The sequence below is a fragment of the Siphateles boraxobius genome, unplaced genomic scaffold (assembly GCF_051911475.1).
Source record: "Siphateles boraxobius isolate OS27281-9 unplaced genomic scaffold, OSU_SipBor_1 106, whole genome shotgun sequence".
In the NCBI taxonomy this organism is placed as follows: domain Eukaryota; kingdom Metazoa; phylum Chordata; class Actinopteri; order Cypriniformes; family Leuciscidae; genus Siphateles; species Siphateles boraxobius.
This window is the reverse complement of record NW_027508707.1, coordinates 127,501-136,219: the sequence shown is the minus strand read 5'-3', so window position 1 is coordinate 136,219 and position 8,719 is coordinate 127,501. Positions and strand designations below refer to the sequence as shown.

The 8,719-nt window shown below is 39.6% G+C and overlaps 1 protein-coding gene across 1 annotated transcript in view; it reads right to left on the bottom strand.

Annotated features, from left to right (window-relative positions):
- Positions 1-6,962: 6,962 nt before the first annotated feature.
- agps (alkylglycerone phosphate synthase) overlaps positions 6,963-8,719 on the bottom strand; it is a 56,201-nt gene continuing 54,444 nt past the window's right edge. The window contains exon 20 of the mRNA XM_077247108.1: positions 6,963-8,719. This exon is cut by the window's right edge and continues 664 nt beyond it. The gene's annotated coding sequence lies outside the window, so the exon portion shown is untranslated.

Sequence of the window (8,719 nt, the reverse complement as noted above, 5' to 3'; positions counted from 1 at the left end):
TTAACATACAATAGCACAGTACCATGGAAATTTACCAGCATTACATCAGAAATGGCTCCAATGCAGTTGGATATTTCATATTCAATAACAATTTCAATAACACAGTACAACTGTTAAATTCATGTTCAGAATGCTTTTTCCTTTAGTGTTTCACTGGTCATCACAACCCGGGATGTCTAACACCACATTTCAGGTTTATGTATGACATACAAAAGTTCACAGTTGGAGAAAAACTTCCAAATATCTTTAAATATAAATGCAGATTCTCAACACAAATCGATGCTTATTTTCCAATCTTTTTATTTTCTGTTTTCCCGAGTGAAGGGTGAATTCTATAACTATACCGTAGTATTTTGGGAAAAGAAACCCTTATTTGGGTTGTCATGGATGGACTGGCTGTAGGGAGAAACTTGTGAGCCGGCTTTCTAAGCTAAATTGATATACTGTAAGACGTAATTATACAAGTTTTGCTGTTCATTCATTTACTGTGACCAAAACCGCACTTCCAGCACTCTTAGAAGAAAAGGTTCAATATGTAACCGTATAGGTTTCCGTCGGGCACTTCATATAGAACCTTTTAGGAGATTTATTTTATGGATTTACTTTTAATTTAATCATTTGGTTTTAACTGATATTTTTATTTTGGTTAAAGGGGTCATGAATTTTTTTTTTTTAAATTTAAATGTTCCTTTATAATTTTCATCCTTTATAATAGGTTCATTTAGAAAGTTAATGAAGTTTTTTTGCACAAACAAGATGCAGAAAAACAATCATTTTTTTCATTCTGACCCTCTGTCTGAAACGATCAGTTTTTAAGGCGCGGCTCCTTTAAGGCTTGTCAGTAAACGGCCACTGTTATGATTGGCTAACGTCATTGCATTGGGAACAGTATCAACGCCCACTCGCTATTGCACGTGAGTAATTGTTTTGAAAACATTATCCATATAAAACCATCATTTACAGACAAAACATTATGAAATCCTGTAACTACGGTTTGTGATGAAGATACTGTCAGATCCAATACAGTTGCTGCTTCATCTGTCAATCAAAGTTTCTTTGAACTCTCCATTACACTCTGCCTCGTTCACACAAAAAAAATGCTCCGAACAAACATATAACCCTATAAATGACATAAAAAAGAGAGACGTTTAAACTAGACGAAAGCAAATGTTCCTTCACTCTACCATTTATCCTGTTGTCGGCAGACTCAAGCGCGTGAAGTATGCCAGAAACTGAACACACATCTGTATACTGAATCAGTGTAGACAGCGTCAGTGATTATAATGACTTCTGTTTGCTTTTGACGCCACACTCACATCCACTGTAGGCAAATATCAGCTGTTAAGTGGGCGGAGCCTATGAAAATGTATTTGCTCATGTGACGTAACAGCTTGTTTAAATAAATGCTTTGATTATAATGAGGCGGATATTTTAAGCTATGAAACTTGCAGGATGTTTTAATGGTACGAAGAGTCAAAATATCAAGGCAAATTTGATTTCTCATGTCATGACCCCTTTAAATTAAACAGATTAAACAGCTTGCAAACATACTTTATACACTAGAAATAATTGCAATAACCTGCTTAACGAAATTATTCTGTAATCATTTAAGACATTTTATCTAACCTTTTTGGCATAAATTAAACCCCACTGAACCTTTTTTACTAAGAGTGAAGTCTCCCTCCACCACAGAACGGCAGCTATAGTCCACATATAACCACAAATATTTACCTTGTTTTTCTTCCCTGTCTCATGCTCCTTCGTGTCCTGATTTATATAATATGCGACTGCACTTTGATAATGTGTTGTGGTTTTGAAAGCCTCCTCGTGCTGCTAAAAGTCCACATGCTCTCGGGAAATTGAAGATAAAATGCCAATTGATGGAGAGTACAATTGAGTTGCATGAAGAAGTGTCTGAACTGTCCAGCTGTAATAAGATTCACCTGTACTTCATTATTCAGTACTTGATTTATTGTACCTGCATGAAAGCAGCTGTTGCATCAGTGGGGAGGAATACTTTCATATTGTGTAACTGCATTATTCAGAATGTTTTACATTATTCCGAATGATTTCTTGGAGGATTGGTTACTGATGTTACCCCTGTTGGACTCTTCTCTGAGGCGTTATGTAAGTGATGAGGCTGTCTTGAATTGTCTTATTCTCTTGGTCCTTTTTCTGGAGAATCCTGAAGCATGATTTCTGGAAGTGTAAACTGTCCGATTCAAATAAACGTGCTGCTAGAAATAATGAGTTGGAGATTTCTGCGAGTAGTCTGGAAAATTCAGGTGTAAACTTCACGATGTTGGTCCGAAACTAGTAAAATGACATTTACTTTGCCTTTAGACTGTATGTAGCTCCGCCCCTTTTCAGTTGTTCAGTCAAAAAAAAAAAGCAGTTCTCAATTAAATAATTTGCATGTTTCAGTGGAAGAGTATTTTTGTTGTTGTTGCTCAGATCTCGGATTGTAATGTTGCGATTCCTCTCACAGCTGGATGGTTTGTTTCACAGCAGCTTCTATGCTGAAAATGAATCAGAAATATAAAGGCAAGGCTGCGATGAAACCGTGGCCCTGCAGCACTGCTCATTTTAGACGTCTCACTAACCTGACACACATAATTCAGGTCGTGAAGCACAAATGAGTTCTGTTCATTAGTCAGGTGTAATCAGATGTTACATAAGGAGTAACATCCCAAATGTGCTCATGGGCTCCTCCTGTAGGACAGACAGACGCCACTCAACAGTGACACCGTGTGGTTACATTACACAATGATCTGCAACTGAAAGCCTATTACAGAAACTGTGTGTGTCCATATATTACAATCATTTTAAACCAGTGCTCGAAGTGGGTCGTATACGCATAATACGTAATACATATACAATATATATTTGAAAATGTAATTTTTAAATTAAAGCGTATTGTTTATGAGTCATTAGATAAAGAATATGCATAGAATTGATTAAAGACACAATCACAATGTAAAAATGATTTGTTGGTTTAACTTAAAGTACCCTAACCTGATTGCCTCATTTTAAGTCCCCCTGTGTTGAAAATCTATTTTTTAATGTTGTTTATAAGTCTATTTGGTATTTTTAAAGGGTAACTAAACACTAAAACAACTTTTTTTAGTTAATGATCTGTAAGAATGGAGCTTCATAAATGCTGTTCATTGATTCAAGTACATTTTTTGACATTTGGGTTTAAAGTGTTTTAATTCTACAATATATGGTGTAAAAACGTCTGAGTGCTGCCCTCTTCAGGTTGAACGGTGGCTACTGCAGTTGAATTTTCCTATTGGAAGTTGTGGTACCCTCTGATGCGTATCAGGTGCACGCCCCCCTCCGCTGGGCTGTCCACTTTTCCTGCATTTTTCAAATATTGCCAGCGGGTGGAGTCAGGCTCTGACCAGGGGTTTAGTTACCCTTTAATATGCTTTAAGACAAACAATGTGTAAATTCATAAGTCAACACCATTGCTGAGTATTTTATGCAAACAAAAGGCAGTCTCAAAAACGACTGTAACCCTTGTTTCCTGATAAGGGAACGAGACACTGCGTCGTAACGACACTTTGGGGAACGCCCCTCAGCGTAGCGTCTCTGAAGCATGAGTGAAACTAAGCCGATCCTGATTTGTGCTGCATCAGGACGTAACGTGTGACGGCATACACTGAAGCTACAAAGGGACGCCGGCACACAACAGAGTTAGCTTCTGTGATGAAGCAAGTCGCTCCCAGGCAGAGGGAGGCGTGGTAAAGGGAAGCAGTCACTCGTTCCCTTCTATGTTCCCTTTCGAGAGAACTAGCACTGCATCGTAACGACACTGGGGAACGAATACCCAATATGCCACAACGAATCCCGTCTGTCCTAGTGTGAGAGCACTCGTGCACCTGGCGTTGAAGGGAGGTTCAGACTTTAAAATCTCATGAATGTGTGCGGAGTGGCCCATCCAGCCGCATCACATACCTCCTGGATAGGGGCCCCTGAGAGGAGGACTCTAGAGGATGCCATGCACTCGAAAGATATAGAGAGGGCCTGAAGCTCTCCTACTCTTTTTAGAGAAGTGATGGCTAATAGAAAATCAACCTTAAGGGAAAGGTTATTGGCCTCAGCTGACTCTAAAGGTTTGAAGGGGGCCTCGACCACCCCTTCGAGAACCACCGCCAGATCCCATGTGGGAACTCTGGTCGGTCGCAGGTCTCATCCTCCAAGCCCCACGAAGGATACATACGATCATCTGATGTCTTCCCAATGGCCCATCCCTCAGAGAAGCGTGGAAAGCCGTAATGGCAGCCACGCACACCTTGAGTGTGAACTAGGTAAGACCAGCAGAGAAGCGATCTTGGAGCCACTCCAGCACTGAAGCCACCGGGCAGTTAACTGGGTCCACACTGCAGAGCGTAGCCTACACCAAATGTTGAAAACATTCCAATTCAGGCCCTACAATTTCCTTGTGGAGGGAGCTCTAGAGCTGAGTATGGTCTCGACTACTCCTGCTGACAGGCCAGCCTCTCCAGAACTCCCTGGAGCAGAGCGTTCCCCACCAAAGCAGATGTATCCCGGCAGGGTTTGTTGGGCAGCACCGATGTCTTTAGAGATAACGCGATGTCAGGGGACAGATAGCTAGCCAATGGCTCGTCCACCTGAGGCATCATCCCATAACCATTATCTCTCACCCCCAAGATGTTGCTGTAGTCTACAACTGGGGGGTTGGACAAACGAGAGGTGTGTGGCCTGTTCCACGATTTACACAACTCATTGTGTAAATCGGGAAAAAATGGTAGACCCCGGCGATGAAGTTGCTCTGTGCTGCAGAAAGCACTCATCCAACTTTCTTTTTGTTTGCGCTTTCTACCTTTCACGTGGCCAACTAATATTTAAATGGTCTACGGCACGAGAGACAACCTCGACCTATGCGGGGACCTCTCCAAAATCCCCACCTTTGATGCTGAGCACATCCACTTCCTCAGAAGCAGACAGCCCAAGCAGAGGAATCCTGAGAAAGTGCCTCAGCAGTCTCAGGGTCCCCTGTCAGATCCATTTGCGAACACCATGATGTGAGCCAGCCCGCACCACGGGGGGCGCGAGCCTGACGGAGCACGAGCCTGACCATCATCACTGAAGATGGCCAGGCGGGAAATGGAAAATTGGAAATCCATCACAATGTTCACAGTCAGCCCCCTCGAGAGTTGCGCGAGCGTGCTGCGCTCCCAAATAGTGTACACACATTTGATGTGTGTTCCCACCTGTAATGAATCTGGGGCAGGGATGCACACACATCTTTTACTGTTGGCTCTCCATGTTATATATATATATATATATATATATATATATATATATATGTGTGTGATATAGTGGACAGACAACACCAAATATGACATACAACGACAGAGAGCGCTTGCTTCATCACAGAAGCTAACTCTGTTGTGTGCCGGCGTACCTTTGTAGCTTCCGTGTATGCGTCACCTTTGGCTCAGTTTCATTCATGCTTCAGAAGCGCTACGCTGAGGGGTGTTCCCCAAAGTGTCCTTACGGCGCAATGCGAGTTCCCTCGAAAGGGAACAGGGTTTGAAATTGCTGGTGTTTCTGACATCTATCAGATCAACGTGTGATCGTCAACGAGTGGATCTCTGAGCCAGAGTGAGTGGAGGCGGGGCTCATTTGCATATTCATGGCGTCGCATATACTAAATGAGGCAAGGGTGTCGAGTTACATTTAAGCTATTTAAAGGCATAAGGAAATTGATTTCAAGAAAAAAAACATTTAACTGTCATTTTGGTCAAAGATGAGTTTTAAGGGATACAATTATTGACTACAGGGGGACTTTAAACTAAAAATTTGAGTTGATACAGAGAAAGAGATTAGTTTATTAAACAGAAACTCAACATGTTTTGTTATCTAACGTTTGTTAACCTAAGCTGATTTGAAAAAAGATTTGTGAAAAGTTGTGATAAATCATAAAATATATATTTTTACAGTGGACAGACCGTTAATGCACCAATTTAAACCTCTGATCAGAGTGACAGATACAGAGAAACATTTTGGTTCTACTAAATAATGACCCAGCAGTAGCTTTAGAGTAGAGATTTGTGGTTTTTGATGTCACTTTGAATTATAGTAATTGATACGATTCATGTAAGCTATTAAATAAATAAATAAATAAATAAATAATGTAATTGTTTAATATAGGGCAGATTAAACATATTGCCAATCTAGAAAATAACAGTAATATAAGGTTTGTCTATATTCTAAATTAATATAATAAATATGATTTGGTTAGTTAAAATTATTTGAAATGTAATCAATATTCAGGGATTGACTTGATAGTGTAGAACCTATTGTATACATTGTATTTTTCCACTTCAAGCACAGTTTTAAATACTAAAATAATTAAAATAACATTTCCAGATTTCTTCAGGGCCTCCACTCTTTTTAGCCAATGGAAATGAAAGATTGCGTCGAGTTCATTGAGTTTTTGGACTGGATTTCTAAGCCGTGTGGTCTGGATGTCTACTAGTACACATTTGGGCATTTTGCCAGTGAGTTTGTAGCCATCAGGAAGTGGAAGTGTGATTCAGGCCCTGTTTACAGCTGGTAATAAGATGCGGTTTGGTCGATCGGATCACAAGTGGACGGATCTAAATACAGGAGTAAACGGGTCTAAAATGTTTTGAGCTTGTCCACTTTCTACCACTTCCAGGGGAGTTGAAACACATTCGACCGGATTGCTTTCGCAGTTTAAACGCTCATGTGATCGAATGTGTTCAAACAGCCACAAAAGACCGTCTTCTCTCCGTCTACTGACCTCATGAGTGACGTTACGCTAGCCGGATGGGATTTAAACTGTCGGCTGAAGAACCAAGTTTGGTTTGAAGATGAAAAACATTCCTGAGGCAAGGCCTCTGATTGGACAGAGAATTCAACAAACCTAATAAAACATTTGCAATAATGACAGAGGACACAAGATCTAAAATGTTCTGACATGTTAATTTATTGCACAAACAGCTTTGACAAAAATGTACTCCGGTATTAAACACATGACCAAGAAATCTGAGGGAAAGCAAGGGAAACTTTCATTATATTTCGGTTAAAATATAATTATAATACAGTTGTTGTTTTTCTTGAAGTGACTGTAGATGATGAAACCATTCAGGAATCAATCAGAGGAGCAGCCAGACCTCCTCGAGATCCTTCATTTTGCGTTTCAGCAACACAATAGTCCAGAAGCAGATGGGATTCATAACACATAAAAAAAGCTCCTCTGCCATTTTATAAATGGTACGCGTGTCACGTGGGAACCAGAAGAGAGGATCTGCTGAACATCACAGCCCTGTTTGACAGGACGTCTGAAAATAAAGACTCTGCCGGGCGGCTGGATTGTTTGTTTAGGCTTAAATGTTTTACAAAAGTGCCACTGCAGTAAAGCGAGACGCCTGAGCCTGTTAAACAGGACACACACTAAACTCTGCGGGATGAATATCAGATTCATGTAGTGATACAGGAAGAGTTCACTCACAAATAAAACTTCATCATTAGGTCAACTTCATGTTCACCAAACATTCAAACATTGTGAAACAAAATCTTCATGCAGGTTTTTTTTTTTGGGTATATTGACAGTGAATAAGAAAAAGTGAAAAGTAACATGAAGTATCAGACTTCTCTTTTGAAATAGAGTCCTGCAGGAATGACGTCAAAACCCGGAAGTCTGGTTCCCTACAGATTTTCCTATGGAAAATAAAGCACGTAACAGTCACATATTATGTTTTAGATCCAGTTCAGATCATCTCTGGCTTTTTTTGCATTGTTGTGTTAAAAAAATACAATTTATCGTGATGGATCTTCGGTGAACATCCTCTCCAAATGGTGTGCTCATGTTTATATACAGGACACACAGATGTGTGTGTGTGTGTGTCTGCAGTAGAAGAGATGCTGACAGTCTTTGGCAGAAACACAAGGAGAGATTATACAGATGATGGAATCAGTCAGAGCACAACTTCTCTGTTCAAAACACACGTTTACAGGCTCAACACACACACCGCACCTCGCTAAAGAGTCCATCTCACAAAAACATGTCTTTCCCTCCAGAATCAAAAGACAAAAACAACACTGTACAATAAGGTTGAGTAGATGAGTTAATATTGGTATCATGAACGACAAAACCCATTTTATGACATTTATAAATATACTATTGATCCTTGTTAACTCACATTCATTCATAAAACATTATAACGTCAGTAAATGCTTTAAATATATGTAAGAATGATAATTTCTGTATTGTTCTTTATTAATGTCAACTAATGCATTAACTAATGTTGGTGAATAAAACCTTATTATAAAGTGTTAAGAATAAAACGACTTAAAAAAAGCAATATTAGGGCAATTTCCATGTCATTCGTGACAGTATATTCTATGGAAGCTTGTTTCTGCCACAGAAGGAAAAATAAAAAAGGTAATTGTGAATTTTCTCTCTCAATTCTGACTTTTAATCTAAGAATTGCGTGATATAAAGTCAGAATTGTGAGATCTAAACTCCCAATTATGAGGGAGAAAAAGTCAGAATTGCGGGATTTAAACTCGTAATTGTGAGATAAAAAGTCACAATTGTCTTTTAAAACGTTTTATTCTGTGGTGGAAACAAGCTTCCATAATATTCCCTCATTCTCATTACACGAATAATAATTTTAATTACCATAATTACGTTTTTTTTCCCCTCATATTTGGTGCA